Source organism: Schistocerca gregaria, chromosome 11, assembly GCF_023897955.1.
Source record: "Schistocerca gregaria isolate iqSchGreg1 chromosome 11, iqSchGreg1.2, whole genome shotgun sequence".
In the NCBI taxonomy this organism is placed as follows: Eukaryota; Metazoa; Arthropoda; class Insecta; order Orthoptera; family Acrididae; genus Schistocerca; species Schistocerca gregaria.
This window is the reverse complement of record NC_064930.1, coordinates 48,967,153-48,983,081: the sequence shown is the minus strand read 5'-3', so window position 1 is coordinate 48,983,081 and position 15,929 is coordinate 48,967,153.

The window sequence follows — 15,929 nt, the reverse complement described above, 5'->3', positions numbered from 1 at the left end:
CCCGATGCTTTGTGATTTTTCCATATTTGAGAAAAAGTTTTGTTTCCAAAAACTACACTTTTAAACATCATGCTAAACGTCATTGCATCCTCTTTCGATTCATGGAACTGGCACGTGTATTCGACAAACAGTACGCAGGATACTACTGTCTGAATTCCCGCAAAGGTACAAAGAGTAACGAATTCAAATATCGATTACAGGGACTATTATTCTGCAAATCGAACGTTCTTTACCCTGGTACATATCTACATGATAAAAACTACAAAACAAATGCTAGGAAACGCAGTTTTTAAAGTACACTGCATTCGAGGAAAAAATCTGAATACACCCGGGGCTTTGTGATTTTTCCATATTTGAGAAAAAGTTTTGTTTCCAAAAACTACACTTTTTAAACATCATGCTAAACGTCATTGCATCCTCTTTCGATTCATGGAACTGGCACGCGTATTCGACAAACAGTACGCAGGATACTACTGTCTGAACTTCCGCAAAGGTACAAAGAGTAACGTATTCAAATATCGATTACAGGGACTATTATTCTGCAAATCAAACGTTCTTTACCCTGGTACATATCTACATGATAAAAACTACAAAACAAATGCTAGGAAACGCAGTTTTAAAAGTACAGTGCATTCGAGGAAAAAATCTGAATACATCCGATGCTTTGTGATTTTTCCATATTTGAGAAAAAGTTTTGTTTCCAAAAACTACACTTTTTAAACATCATGCTAAACGTCATTGCATCCTCTTTCGATTCATGGAACTGGCACGCGTATTCGACAAACAGTACGCAGGATACTACTGTCTGATCTTCCGCTAAGGTACAAAGAGTAACGAATTCAAATATCGATTACAGGGACTATTATTCTGCAAATCGAACGTTCTTTACCCTGGTACATATCTACATGATAAAAACTACAAAACAAATGCTAGGAAACCCAGTTTTAAAAGTACAGTGCATTCGAGGAATAAATCTGAATACACCCGATGCTTTGTGATTTTTCCATATTTGAGAAAAAGTTTTGTTTCCAAAAACTACACTTTTTAAACATCATGCTAAACGTCATTGCATCCTCTTTCGATTCATGGAACTGGCACGCGTATTCGACAAACAGTACGCAGGATACTACTGTCTGAACTTCCGCAAAGGTACAAAGAGTAACGAATTCAAATATCGATTACAGGGACTATTATTCTGCAAATCGAACGTTCTTTACCCTGGTACATATCTACATGATAAAAACTACAAAACAAATGCTAGGAAACGCAGTTTTTAATGTACACTGCATTCGAGGAAAAAATCTGAATACACCCGATGCTTTGTGATTTTTCCATATTTGAGAAAAAGTTTTGTTTCCAAAAACTACACTTTTTAAACATCATGCTAAACGTCATTGCATCCTCTTTCGATTCATGGAACTGGCACGCGTATTCGACAAACAGTACGCAGGATACTACTGTCTGAACTTCCGCAAAGGTACAAAGAGTAACGAATTCAAATATCGATTACAGGGACTATTATTCTGCAAATCGAACGTTCTTTACCCTGGTACATATCTACATGATAAAAACTACAAAACAAATGCTAGGAAACGCAGTTTTTAATGTACACTGCATTTGAGGAAAAAATCTGAATACACCCGGGGCTTTATGATTTTTCCATATTTGAGAAAAAGTTTTGTTTCCAAAAACTACACTTTTTAAACATCATGCTAAACGTCATTGCATCCTCTTTCGATTCATGGAACTGGCACGCGTATTCGACAAACAGTACGCAGGATACTACTGTCTGAACTTCCGCAAAGGTACAAAGAGTAACGAATTCAAATATCGATTACAGGGACTATTATTCTGCAAATCGAACGTTCTTTACCCTGGTACATATCTACATGATAAAAACTACAAAACAAATGCTAGGAAACGCAGTTTTTAAAGTACACTGCATTCGAGGAAAAAATCTGAATACACCCGGGGCTTTCTTATTTTTCCATATTTGAGAAAAAGTTTTGTTTCCAAAAACTACACTTTTTAAACATCATGCTAAACGTCATTGCATCCTCTTTCGATTCATGGAACTGGCACGCGTATTCGACAAACAGTATGCAGGATACTACTGTCTGAATTCCCGCAAAGGTACAAAGAGTAACGAATTCAAATATCGATTACAGGGACTATTATTCTGCAAATCGAACGTTCTTTACCCTGGTACATATCTACATGATAAAAGCTACAAAACAAATGCTAGGAAACGCAGTTTTTAAAGTACACTGCATTCGAGGAAAAAATCTGAATACACCCGGGGCTTTGTGATTTTTCCATATTTGAGAAAAAGTTTTGTTTCCAAAAACTACACTTTTTAAACATCATGCTAAACGTCATTGCATCCTCTTTCGATTCATGGAACTGGCACGCGTATTCGACAAACAGTACGCATGATACTACTGTCTGAACTTCCGCAAAGGTACAAAGAGTAACGAATTCAAATATCGATTACAGGGACTATTATTCTGCAAATCGAACGTTCTTTTCCCTGGTACATATCTACATGATAAAAACTACAAAACAAATGCTAGGAAACGCAGTTTTTAAAGTACACTGCATTCGAGGAAAAAATCTGAATACACCCGGGGCTTTGTGATTTTTCCATATTTGAGAAAAAGTTTTGTTTCCAAAAACTACACTTTTTAAACATCATGCTAAACGTCATTGCATCCTCTTTCGATTCATGGAACTGGCACGCGTATTCGACAATCAGTAAGCAGGATACTACTGTCTGAATTCCCGCAAAGGTACAAAGAGTAACGAATTCAAATATCGATTACAGGGACTATTATTCTGCAAATCGAACGTTCTTTACCCTGGTACATATCTACATGATAAAAACTACAAAACAAATGCTAGGAAACGCAGTTTTAAAAGTACAGTGCATTCGAGGAAAAAATCTGAATACACCCGGGGCTTTGTGAATTTTCCATATTTGAGAAAAAGTTTTGTTTCCAAAAACTACACTTTTTAAACATCATGCTAAACGTCATTGCATCCTCTTTCGATTCATGGAACTGGCATGCGTATTCGACAAACAGTACGCAGTATACTATTGTCTGAACTTCCGCAAAGGTACAAAGAGTAACGAATTCAAATATCGATTACAGGGACTATTATTCTGCAAATCGAACGTTCTTTACCCCGGTACATATCTACATGATAAAAACTACAAAACAAATGCTAGGAAACGCAGATTTTAAAGTACACTGCATTCGAGGAAAACATCTGAATACACCCGGGGCTTTGTGATTTTTCCATATTTGAGAAAAAGTTTTGTTTCCTAAAACTACACTTTTTAAACATCATGCTAAACGTCATTGCATCCTCTTTCGATTCATGGAACTGGCGCGCGTATTCGACAAACAGTACGCAGGATACTACTGTCTGAACTTCCGCAAAGGTACAAAGAGTAACGAATTCAAATATCGATTACAGGGACTATTATTCTGCAAATCGAACGTTCTTTACCCTGGTACATATCTACATGATAAAAACTACAAAACAAATGCTAGGAAACGCAGTTTTTAAAGTACACTGCATTCGAGGAAAAAATCTGAATACACCCGGGGCTTTGTGATTTTTCCATATTTGAAAAAAAGTTTTGTTTCCAAAAAATACACTTTTTAAACATGATGCTAAACGTCATTGCATCCTCTTTCGATTCATGGAACTGGCACGCGTATTCGACAAACAGTACGCAGGATACTACTGTCTGAACTTCCGCAAAGGTACAAAGAGTAACGAATTCAAATATCGATTACAGGGACTATTATTCGTCAAATCGAACGTTCTTTACCCCGGTACATAACTACATGATAAAAACTACAAAACAAATGCTAGGAAACGCAGTTTTAAAAGTACAGTGCATTCGAGGAAAAAATCTGAATACACCCGATGCTTTGCGATTTTTCCATATTTGAGAAAAAGTCTTGTTTCCAAAAACTACACTTTTAAACATCATGCTAAACGTCATTGCATCCTCTTTCGATTCATGGTACTGGCACGCGTATTCGTCAAACAGTACGCAGGATACTACTGTCTGAATTCCCGCAAAGGTACAAAGAGTAACGAATTCAAATATCGATTACAGGGACTATTATTCTGCAAATCGAACGTTCTTTACCCTGGTACATATCTACATGATAAAAACTACAAAACAAATGCTAGGAAACGCAGTTTTTAAAGTACACTGCATTCGAGGAAAAAATCTGAATACACCCGGGGCTTTGTGATTTTTCCATATTTGAGAAAAAGTTTTGTTTCCAAAAACTACACTTTTTAAACATCATGCTAAACGTCATTGCATCCTCTTTCGATTCATGGAACTGGCACGCGTATTCGACAAACAGTACGCAGGATACTACTGTCTGAACTTCCGCAAAGGTACAAAGAGTAACGAATTCAAATATCGATTACAGGGACTATTATTCTGCAAATCGGACGTTCTTAACCCTGGTACATATCTACATGATAAAAACTACAAAACAAATGCTAGGAAACGCAGTTTTTAAAGTACACTGCATTCGAGGAAAAAATCTGAATACACCCGGGGCTATGTGAATTTTCCATATATGAGAAAAAGTTTTGTTTCCAAAAACTACACTTTTTAAACATCATGCTAAACGTCATTGCATCCTCTTTCGATTCATGGAACTGGCACGCGTATTCGACAAACAGTACGCAGGATTCTACTGTCTGAACTTCCGCAAAGGTACAAAGAGTAACGAATTCAAATATCGATTACAGGGACTATTATTCTGCAAATCGAACGTTCTTTACCCTGGTACATATCTACATGATAAAAACTACAAAACAAATGCAACGAAACGCAGTTTTTAATGTACACTGCATTCGAGGAAAAAATCTGAATACACCCGGGGCTTTGTGATTTTTCCATATTTGAGAAAAAGTTTTGTTTCCAAAAACTACACTTTTTAAACATCATGCTAAACGTCATTGCATCCTCTTTCGATTCATGGAACTGGCACGCGTATTCGACAAACAGTACGCAGGATACTACAGTCTGAACTTCCGCAAAGGTACAAAGAGTAACGAATTCAAATATCGATTAAGGGGCTACTATTCTGCAAATCGCACGTTCTTTACCCCGGTACATATCTACATGATAAAAACTACAAAACAAATGCTAGGAAACGCAGTTTTAAAAGTACAGTGCATTCGAGGAAAAAATCTGAATACACCCGATGCTTTGTGATTTTTCCATATTTGAGAAAAAGTTTTGTTTCCAAAAACTACACTTTTAAACATCATGCTAAACGTCATTGCATCCTCTTTCGATTCATGGAACTGGCACGCGTATTCGACAAACAGTACGCAGGATACTACTGTATGAATTCCCGCAAAGGTACAAAGAGTAACGAATTCAAATATCGATTACAGGGACTATTATTCTGCAAATCGAACGTTCTTTACCCTGGTACATATCTACATGATAAAAACTACAAAACAAATGCTAGGAAACGCAGTTTTTAAAGCACACTGCATTCGAGGAAAAAATCTGAATACACCCGGGGCTTTGTGATTTTTCTATATTTGAGAAAAAGTTTTGTTTCCAAAAACTACACTTTTTAAACATCATGCTAAACGTCATTGCATCCTCTTTCGATTCATGGAACTGGCACGCGTATTCGACAAACAGTACGCAGGATACTACTGTCTGAATTCCCGCAAAGGTACAAAGAGTAACGAATTCAAATATCGATTACAGGGACTATTATTCTGCAAATCGAACGTTCTTTACCCTGGTACATATCTACATGATAAAAACTACAAAACAAATGCTAGGAAACGCAGTTTTTAAAGTACACTGCATTCGAGGAAAAAATCTGAATACACCCGGGGCTTTCTTATTTTTCCATATTTGAGAAAAAGTTTTGTTTCCAAAAACTACACTTTTTAAACATCATGCTAAACGTCATTGCATCCTCTTTCGATTCATGGAACTGGCACGCGTATTCGACAAACAGTATGCAGGATACTACTGTATGAATTCCCGCAAAGGTACAAAGAGTAACGAATTCAAATATCGATTACAGGGACTATTATTCTGCAAATCGAACGTTCTTTACCCTGGTACATATCTACATGATAAAAACTACAAAACAAATGCTAGGAAACGCAGTTTTTAAAGTACACTGCATTCGAGGAAAAAATCTGAATACACCCGGGGCTTTGTGATTTTTCCATATTTGAGAAAAAGTTTTGTTTCCAAAAACTACACTTTTTAAACATCATGCTAAACGTCATTGCATCCTCTTTCGATTCATGGAACTGGCACGCGTATTCGACAAACAGTACGCATGATACTACTGTCTGAACTTCCGCAAAGGTACAAAGAGTAACGAATTCAAATATCGATTACAGGGACTATTATTCTGCAAATCGAACGTTCTTTTCCCTGGTACATATCTACATGATAAAAACTACAAAACAAATGCTAGGAAACGCAGTTTTTAAAGTACACTGCATTCGAGGAAAAAATCTGAATACACCCGGGGCTTTGTGATTTTTCCATATTTGAGAAAAAGTTTTGTTTCCAAAAACTACACTTTTTAAACATCATGCTAAACGTCATTGCATCCTCTTTCGATTCATGGAACTGGCACGCGTATTCGACAATCAGTAAGCAGGATACTACTGTCTGAATTCCCGCAAAGGTACAAAGAGTAACGAATTCAAATATCGATTACAGGGACTATTATTCTGCAAATCGAACGTTCTTTACCCTGGTACATATCTACATGATAAAAACTACAAAACAAATGCTAGGAAACGCAGTTTTAAAAGTACAGTGCATTCGAGGAAAAAATCTGAATACATCCGGGGCTTTGTGAATTTTCCATATTTGAGAAAAAGTTTTGTTTCCAAAAACTACACTTTTTAAACATCATGCTAAACGTCATTGCATCCTCTTTCGATTCATGGAACTGGCATGCGTATTCGACAAACAGTACGCAGTATACTATTGTCTGAACTTCCGCAAAGGTACAAAGAGTAACGAATTCAAATATCGATTACAGGGACTATTATTCTGCAAATCGAACGTTCTTTACCCCGGTACATATCTACATGATAAAAACTACAAAACAAATGCTAGGAAACGCAGTTTTTAAAGCACACTGCATTCGAGGAAAACATCTGAATACACCCGGGGCTTTGTGATTTTTCCATATTTGAGAAAAAGTTTTGTTTCCAAAAACTACACTTTTTAAACATCATGCTAAACGTCATTGCATCCTCTTTCGATTCATGGAACTGGCGCGCGTATTCGACAAACAGTACGCAGGATACTACTGTCTGAACTTCCGCAAAGGTACAAAGAGTAACGAATTCAAATATCGATTACAGGGACTATTATTCTGCAAATCGAACGTTCTTTACCCTGGTACATATCTACATGATAAAAACTACAAAACAAATGCTAGGAAACGCAGTTTTTAAAGTACACTGCATTCGAGGAAAAAATCTGAATACACCCGGGGCTTTCTTATTTTTCCATATTTGAGAAAAAGTTTTGTTTCCAAAAACTACACTTTTTAAACATCATGCTAAACGTCATTGCATCCTCTTTCGATTCATGGAACTGGCACGCGTATTCGACAAACAGTATGCAGGATACTACTGTCTGAATTCCCGCAAAGGTACAAAGAGTAACGAATTCAAATATCGATTACAGGGACTATTATTCTGCAAATCGAACGTTCTTTACCCTGGTACATATCTACATGATAAAAGCTACAAAACAAATGCTAGGAAACGCAGTTTTTAAAGTACACTGCATTCGAGGAAAAAATCTGAATACACCCGGGGCTTTGTGATTTTTCCATATTTGAGAAAAAGTTTTGTTTCCAAAAACTACACTTTTTAAACATCATGCTAAACGTCATTGCATCCTCTTTCGATTCATGGAACTGGCACGCGTATTCGACAAACAGTACGCATGATACTACTGTCTGAACTTCCGCAAAGGTACAAAGAGTAACGAATTCAAATATCGATTACAGGGACTATTATTCTGCAAATCGAACGTTCTTTTCCCTGGTACATATCTACATGATAAAAACTACAAAACAAATGCTAGGAAACGCAGTTTTTAAAGTACACTGCATTCGAGGAAAAAAATCTGAATACACCCGGGGCTTTGTGATTTTTCCATATTTGAGAAAAAGTTTTGTTTCCAAAAACTACACTTTTTAAACATCATGCTAAACGTCATTGCATCCTCTTTCGATTCATGGAACTGGCACGCGTATTCGACAATCAGTAAGCAGGATACTACTGTCTGAATTCCCGCAAAGGTACAAAGAGTAACGAATTCAAATATCGATTACAGGGACTATTATTCTGCAAATCGAACGTTCTTTACCCTGGTACATATCTACATGATAAAAACTACAAAACAAATGCTAGGAAACGCAGTTTTAAAAGTACAGTGCATTCGAGGAAAAAATCTGAATACACCCGGGGCTTTGTGAATTTTCCATATTTGAGAAAAAGTTTTGTTTCCAAAAACTACACTTTTTAAACATCATGCTAAACGTCATTGCATCCTCTTTCGATTCATGGAACTGGCATGCGTATTCGACAAACAGTACGCAGTATACTATTGTCTGAACTTCCGCAAAGGTACAAAGAGTAACGAATTCAAATATCGATTACAGGGACTATTATTCTGCAAATCGAACGTTCTTTACCCCGGTACATATCTACATGATAAAAACTACAAAACAAATGCTAGGAAACGCAGATTTTAAAGTACACTGCATTCGAGGAAAACATCTGAATACACCCGGGGCTTTGTGATTTTTCCATATTTGAGAAAAAGTTTTGTTTCCAAAAACTACACTTTTTAAACATCATGCTAAACGTCATTGCATCCTCTTTCGATTCATGGAACTGGCGCGCGTATTCGACAAACAGTACGCAGGATACTACTGTCTGAACTTCCGCAAAGGTACAAAGAGTAACGAATTCAAATATCGATTACAGGGACTATTATTCTGCAAATCGAACGTTCTTTACCCTGGTACATATCTACATGATAAAAACTACAAAACAAATGCTAGGAAACGCAGTTTTTAAAGTACACTGCATTCGAGGAAAAAATCTGAATACACCCGGGGCTTTGTGATTTTTCCATATTTGAAAAAAAGTTTTGTTTCCAAAAAATACACTTTTTAAACATCATGCTAAACGTCATTGCATCCTCTTTCGATTCATGGAACTGGCACGCGTATTCGACAAACAGTACGCAGGATACTACTGTCTGAACTTCCGCAAAGGTACAAAGAGTAACGAATTCAAATATCGATTACAGGGACTATTATTCGTCAAATCGAACGTTCTTTACCCCGGTACATAACTACATGATAAAAACTACAAAACAAATGCTAGGAAACGCAGTTTTAAAAGTACAGTGCATTCGAGGAAAAAATCTGAATACACCCGATGCTTTGTGATTTTTCCATATTTGAGAAAAAGTCTTGTTTCCAAAAACTACACTTTTAAACATCATGCTAAACGTCATTGCATCCTCTTTCGATTCATGGTACTGGCACGCGTATTCGTCAAACAGTACGCAGGATACTACTGTCTGAATTCCCGCAAAGGTACAAAGAGTTACGAATTCAAATATCGATTACAGGGACTATTATTCTGCAAATCGAACGTTCTTTACCCTGGTACATATCTACATGATAAAAACTACAAAACAAATGCTAGGAAACGCAGTTTTTAAAGTACACTGCATTCGAGGAAAAAATCTGAATACACCCGGGGCTTTGTGATTTTTCCATATTTGAGAAAAAGTTTTGTTTCCAAAAACTACACTTTTTAAACATCATGCTAAACGTCATTGCATCCTCTTTCGATTCATGGAACTGGCACGCGTATTCGACAAACAGTACGCAGGATACTACTGTCTGAACTTCCGCAAAGGTACAAAGAGTAACGAATTCAAATATCGATTACAGGGACTATTATTCTGCAAATCGGACGTTCTTAACCCTGGTACATATCTACATGATAAAAACTACAAAACAAATGCTAGGAAACGCAGTTTTTAAAGTACACTGCATTCGAGGAAAAAATCTGAATACACCCGGGGCTATGTGAATTTTCCATATATGAGAAAAAGTTTTGTTTCCAAAAACTACACTTTTTAAACATCATGCTAAACGTCATTGCATCCTCTTTCGATTCATGGAACTGGCACGCGTATTCGACAAACAGTACGCAGGATTCTACTGTCTGAACTTCCGCAAAGGTACAAAGAGTAACGAATTCAAATATCGATTACAGGGACTATTATTCTGCAAATCGAACGTTCTTTACCCTGGTACATATCTACATGATAAAAACTACAAAACAAATGCTACGAAACGCAGTTTTTAATGTACACTGCATTCGAGGAAAAAATCTGAATACACCCGGGGCTTTGTGATTTTTCCATATTTGAGAAAAAGTTTTGTTTCCAAAAACTACACTTTTTAAACATCATGCTAAACGTCATTGCATCCTCTTTCGATTCATGGAACTGGCACGCGTATTCGACAAACAGTACGCAGGATACTACAGTCTGAACTTCCGCAAAGGTACAAAGAGTAACGAATTCAAATATCGATTAAGGGGCTACTATTCTGCAAATCGCACGTTCTTTACCCCGGTACATATCTACATGATAAAAACTACAAAACAAATGCTAGGAAACGCAGTTTTAAAAGTACAGTGCATTCGAGGAAAAAATCTGAATACACCCGATGCTTTGTGATTTTTCCATATTTGAGAAAAAGTTTTGTTTCCAAAAACTACACTTTTAAACATCATGCTAAACGTCATTGCATCCTCTTTCGATTCATGGAACTGGCACGCGTATTCGACAAACAGTACGCAGGATACTACTGTATGAATTCCCGCAAAGGTACAAAGAGTAACGAATTCAAATATCGATTACAGGGACTATTATTCTGCAAATCGAACGTTCTTTACCCTGGTACATATCTACATGATAAAAACTACAAAACAAATGCTAGGAAACGCAGTTTTTAAAGTATACTGCATTCGAGGAAAAAATCTGAATACACCCGGGACTTTGTGATTTTTCCATATTTGAGAAAAAGTTTTGTTTCCAAAAACTACACTTTTTAAACATCATGCTAAACGTCATTGCATCCTCTTTCGATTCATGGAACTGGCACGCGTATTCGACAAACAGTACGCAGGATACTACTGTCTGAACTTCCGCAAAGGTACAAAGAGTAACGAATTCAAATATCGATTACAGGGACTATTATTCTGCAAATCGAACGTTCTTTACCCTGGTACATATCTACATGATAAAAACTACAAAACAAATGCTAGGAAACGCAGTTTTAAAAGTACAGTGCATTCGAGGAAAAAATCTGAATACACCCGATGCTTTGTGATTTTTCCATATTTGAGAAAAAGTTTTGTTTCCAAAAACTACATTTTTTAAACATCATGCTAAACGTCATTGCATCCTCTTTCGATTCATGGAACTGGCACGCGTATTCGACAAACAGTACGCAGGCTACTACTGTCTGAACTTCCGCAAAGGTACAAAGAGTAACGAATTCAAATATCGATTACAGGGACTATTATTCTGCAAATCGAACGTTCTTTACCCTGGTACATATCTACATGATAAAAACTACAAAACAAATGCTAGGAAACGCAGTTTTTAATGTACACTGCATTCGAGGAAAAAATCTGAATACATCCGGGGCTTTGTGATTTTTCCATAATTGAGAAAAAGTTTTGTTTCCAAAAACTACACTTTTTAAACATCATGCTAAACGTCATTGCATCCTCTTTCGATTCATGGAACTGGCACGCGTATTCGACAAACAGTACGCAGGATACTACTGTCTGAACTTCCGCAAAGGTACAAAGAGTAACGAATTCAAATATCGATTACAGGGACTATTATTCTGCAAATCGAACGTTCTTTACCCTGGTACATATCTACATGATAAAAACTACAAAACAAATGCTAGGAAACGCAGTTTTTAAAGTACAGTGCATTCGAGGAAAAAATCTGAATACACCCGATGCTTTGTGATTTTTCCATATTTGAGAAAAAGTTTTGTTTCCAAAAACTACACTTTTAAACATCATGCTAAACGTCATTGCATCCTCTTTCGATTCATGGAACTGGCACGCGTATTCGACAAACAGTACGCAGGATACTACTGTCTGAATTCCCGCAAAGGTACAAAGAGTAACGAATTCAAATATCGATTACAGGGACTATTATTATGCAAATCGAACGTTCTTTACCCTGGTACATATCTACATGATAAAAACTACAAAACAAATGCCTAGAAACGCAGTTTTTAAAGTACACTGCATTCGAGGAAAAAATCTGAATACACCCGGCGATTTGTGATTTTTCCATATTTGAGAAAAAGTTTTGTTTCCAAAAACTACACTTTTTAAACATCATGCTAAACGTCATTGCATCCTCTTTCGATTCATGGAACTGGCACGCGTATTCGACAAACAGTACGCAGGATACTACTGTCTGAACTTCCGCAAAGGTACTAAGAGTAACGAATTCAAATATCGATTACAGGGACTATTATTCTGCAAATCGAACATTCTTTTTTACCCTATTACATATCTACATGATAAAAACTACAAAACAAATGCTAGGAAACGCAGTTTTTAAAGTACAGTACATTCGAGGAAAAAATTTGAATACACCCGGGGCTTTGTGATTTTTCCATATTTGAGAAAAAGTTTTGTTTCCAAAAACTACACTTTTTAAACATCATGCTAAACGTCATTGCATCCTCTTTCGATTCATGGAACTGGCACGCGTATTCGACAAACAGTACGCAGGATACTACTGTCTGAACTTCCGCAAAGGTACAAAGAGTAACGTATTCAAATATCGATTACAGGGACTATTATTCTGCAAATCAAACGTTCTTTACCCTGGTACATATCTACATGATAAAAACTACAAAACAAATGCTAGGAAACGCAGTTTTAAAAGTACAGTGCATTCGAGGAAAAAATCTGAATACATCCGATGCTTTGTGATTTTTCCATATTTGAGAAAAAGTTTTGTTTCCAAAAACTACACTTTTTAAACATCATGCTAAACGTCATTGCATCCTCTTTCGATTCATGGAACTGGCACGCGTATTCGACAAACAGTACGCAGGATACTACTGTCTGATCTTCCGCTAAGGTACAAAGGGTAACGAATTCAAATATCGATTACAGGGACTATTATTCTGCAAATCGAACGTTCTTTACCCTGGTACATATCTACATGATAAAAACTACAAAACAAATGCTAGGAAACGCAGTTTTAAAAGTACACTGCATTCGAGGAAAAAATCTGAATACACCCGGGGCTTTGTGATTTTTCCATATTTGAGAAAAAGTTTTGTTTCCAAAAACTACACTTTTTAAACATCATGCTAAACGTCATTGCATCCTCTTTCGATTCATGGAACTGGCACGCGTATTCGACAAACAGTACGCAGGATACTACTGTCTGAACTTCCGCAAAGGTACAAAGAGTAACGAATTCAAATATCGATTACAGGGACTATTATTCTGCAAATCGAACGTTCTTTACCCTGGTACATATCTACATGATAAAAACTACAAAACAAATGCTAGGAAACGCAGTTTTTAAAGTACACTGCATTCGAGGAAAAAATCTGAATACACCCGATGCTTTGTGATTTTTCCATATTTGAGAAAAAGTTTTGTTTCCAAAAACTACACTTTTTAAACATCATGCTAAACGTCATTGCATCCTCTTTCGATTCATGGAACTGGCACGCGTATTCGATAAACAGTACGCAAGATACTACTGTCTGAACTTCCGCAAAGGTACAAAGAGTAACGAATTCAAATATCGATTACAGGGACTATTATTCTGCAAATCGAACGTTCTTCACCCTGGTACATATCTACATGATAAAAACTACAAAACAAATGCTAGGAAACGCAGTTTTTTAAAGTACACTGCATTCGAGGAAAAAATCTGAATACACCCGATGCTTTGTGATTTTTCCATATTTGAGAAAAAGTTTTGTTTCCAAAAACTACACTTTTTAAACATCATGCTAAACGTCATTGCATCCTCTTTCGATTCATGGAACTGGCACGCGTATTCGACAAACAGTACGCAGGATACTACTGTCTGAACTTCCGCAAAGGTACAAAGAGTAACGAATTCAAATATCGATTACAGGGACTATTATTCTGCAAATCGAACGTTCTTTACCCTGGTACATATCTACATGATAAAAACTACAAAACAAATGCTAGGAAACGCAGTTTTTAAAGTACACTGCATTCGAGGAAAAAATCTGAATACACCCGGGGCTTTGTGAATTTTCCATATTTGAGAAAAAGTTTTGTTTCCAAAAACTACACTTTTTAAACATCATGCTAAACGTCATTGCATCCTCTTTCGATTCATGGAACTGGCACGCGTATTCGACAAACAGTACGCAGGATACTACTGTCTGAACTTCCGCAAAGGTACAAAGAGTAACGAATTCAAATATCGATTACAGGGACTATTATTCTGCAAATCGAACGTTCTTGACCCTGGTACATATCTACATGATAAAAACTACAAAACAAATGCTAGGAAACGCAGTTTTAAAAGTACAGTGCATTCGAGGAAAAAATCTGAATACACCCGATGCTTTGTGATTTTTCCATATTTGAGAAAAAGTTTTGTTTCCAAAAACTACACTTTTTAAACATCATGCTAAACGTCATTGCATCCTCTTTCGATTCATGGAACTGGCACGCGTATTCGACAAACAGTACGCAGGATACTACTGTCTGAATTCCCGCAAAGGTACAAAGAGTAACGAATTCAAATATCGATTACAGGGACTATTATTCTGCAAATCGAACGTTCTTTACCCTGGTACATATCTACATGATAAAAACTACAAAACAAATGCTAGGAAACGCAGTTTTTAAAGTACACTGCATTCGAGGAGAAAATCTGAATACACCCGGGGCTTTGTGAATTTTCCATATTTGAGAAAAAGTTTTGTTTCCAAAAACTACACTTTTTAAACATCATGCTAAACGTCATTGCATCCTCTTTCGATTCATGGAACTGGCACGCGTATTCGACAAACAGTACGCAGGATACTACAGTCTGAACTTCCGCAAAGGTACAAAGAGTAACGTATTCAAATATCGATTACAGGGACTATTATTCTGCAAATCGAACGTTCTTTACCCTGGTACATATCTACATGATAAAAACTACAAAACAAATGCTAGGAAACGCAGTTTTTAAAGTACACTGCATTCGAGGAAAAAATCTGAATACACTCGCGGCTTTGTGATATTTCCATATTTGAGAAAAAGTTTTGTTTCCAAAAACTACACTTTTTAAACATCTAGCTAAACGTCATTGCATCCTCTTTCGATTCATGGAATTGGCACGCGTATTCGACAAACAGTACGCAGGATACTACTGTCTGAACTTCCGCAAAGGTGCAAAGAGTAACGAATTCAAATATCGATTACAGGGACTATTATTCTGCAAATCGAACGTTCTTTACCCTGGTACATATCTACATGATAAAAACTACAAAACAAATGCTAGGAAACGCAGTTTTTAAAGTACAGTGCATTCGAGGAAAAAATCAGAATACACCCGGGGCTTTGTGATTTTTCCATATTTGAGAAAAAGTTTTGTTTCCAAAAACTACACTTTTTAAACATCATGCTAAACGTCATTGCATCCTCTTTCGATTCATGGAACTGGCACGCGTATTCGACAAACAGTACGCAGGATACTACTGTCTGAACTTCCGCAAAGGTACAAAGAGTAACGAATTCAA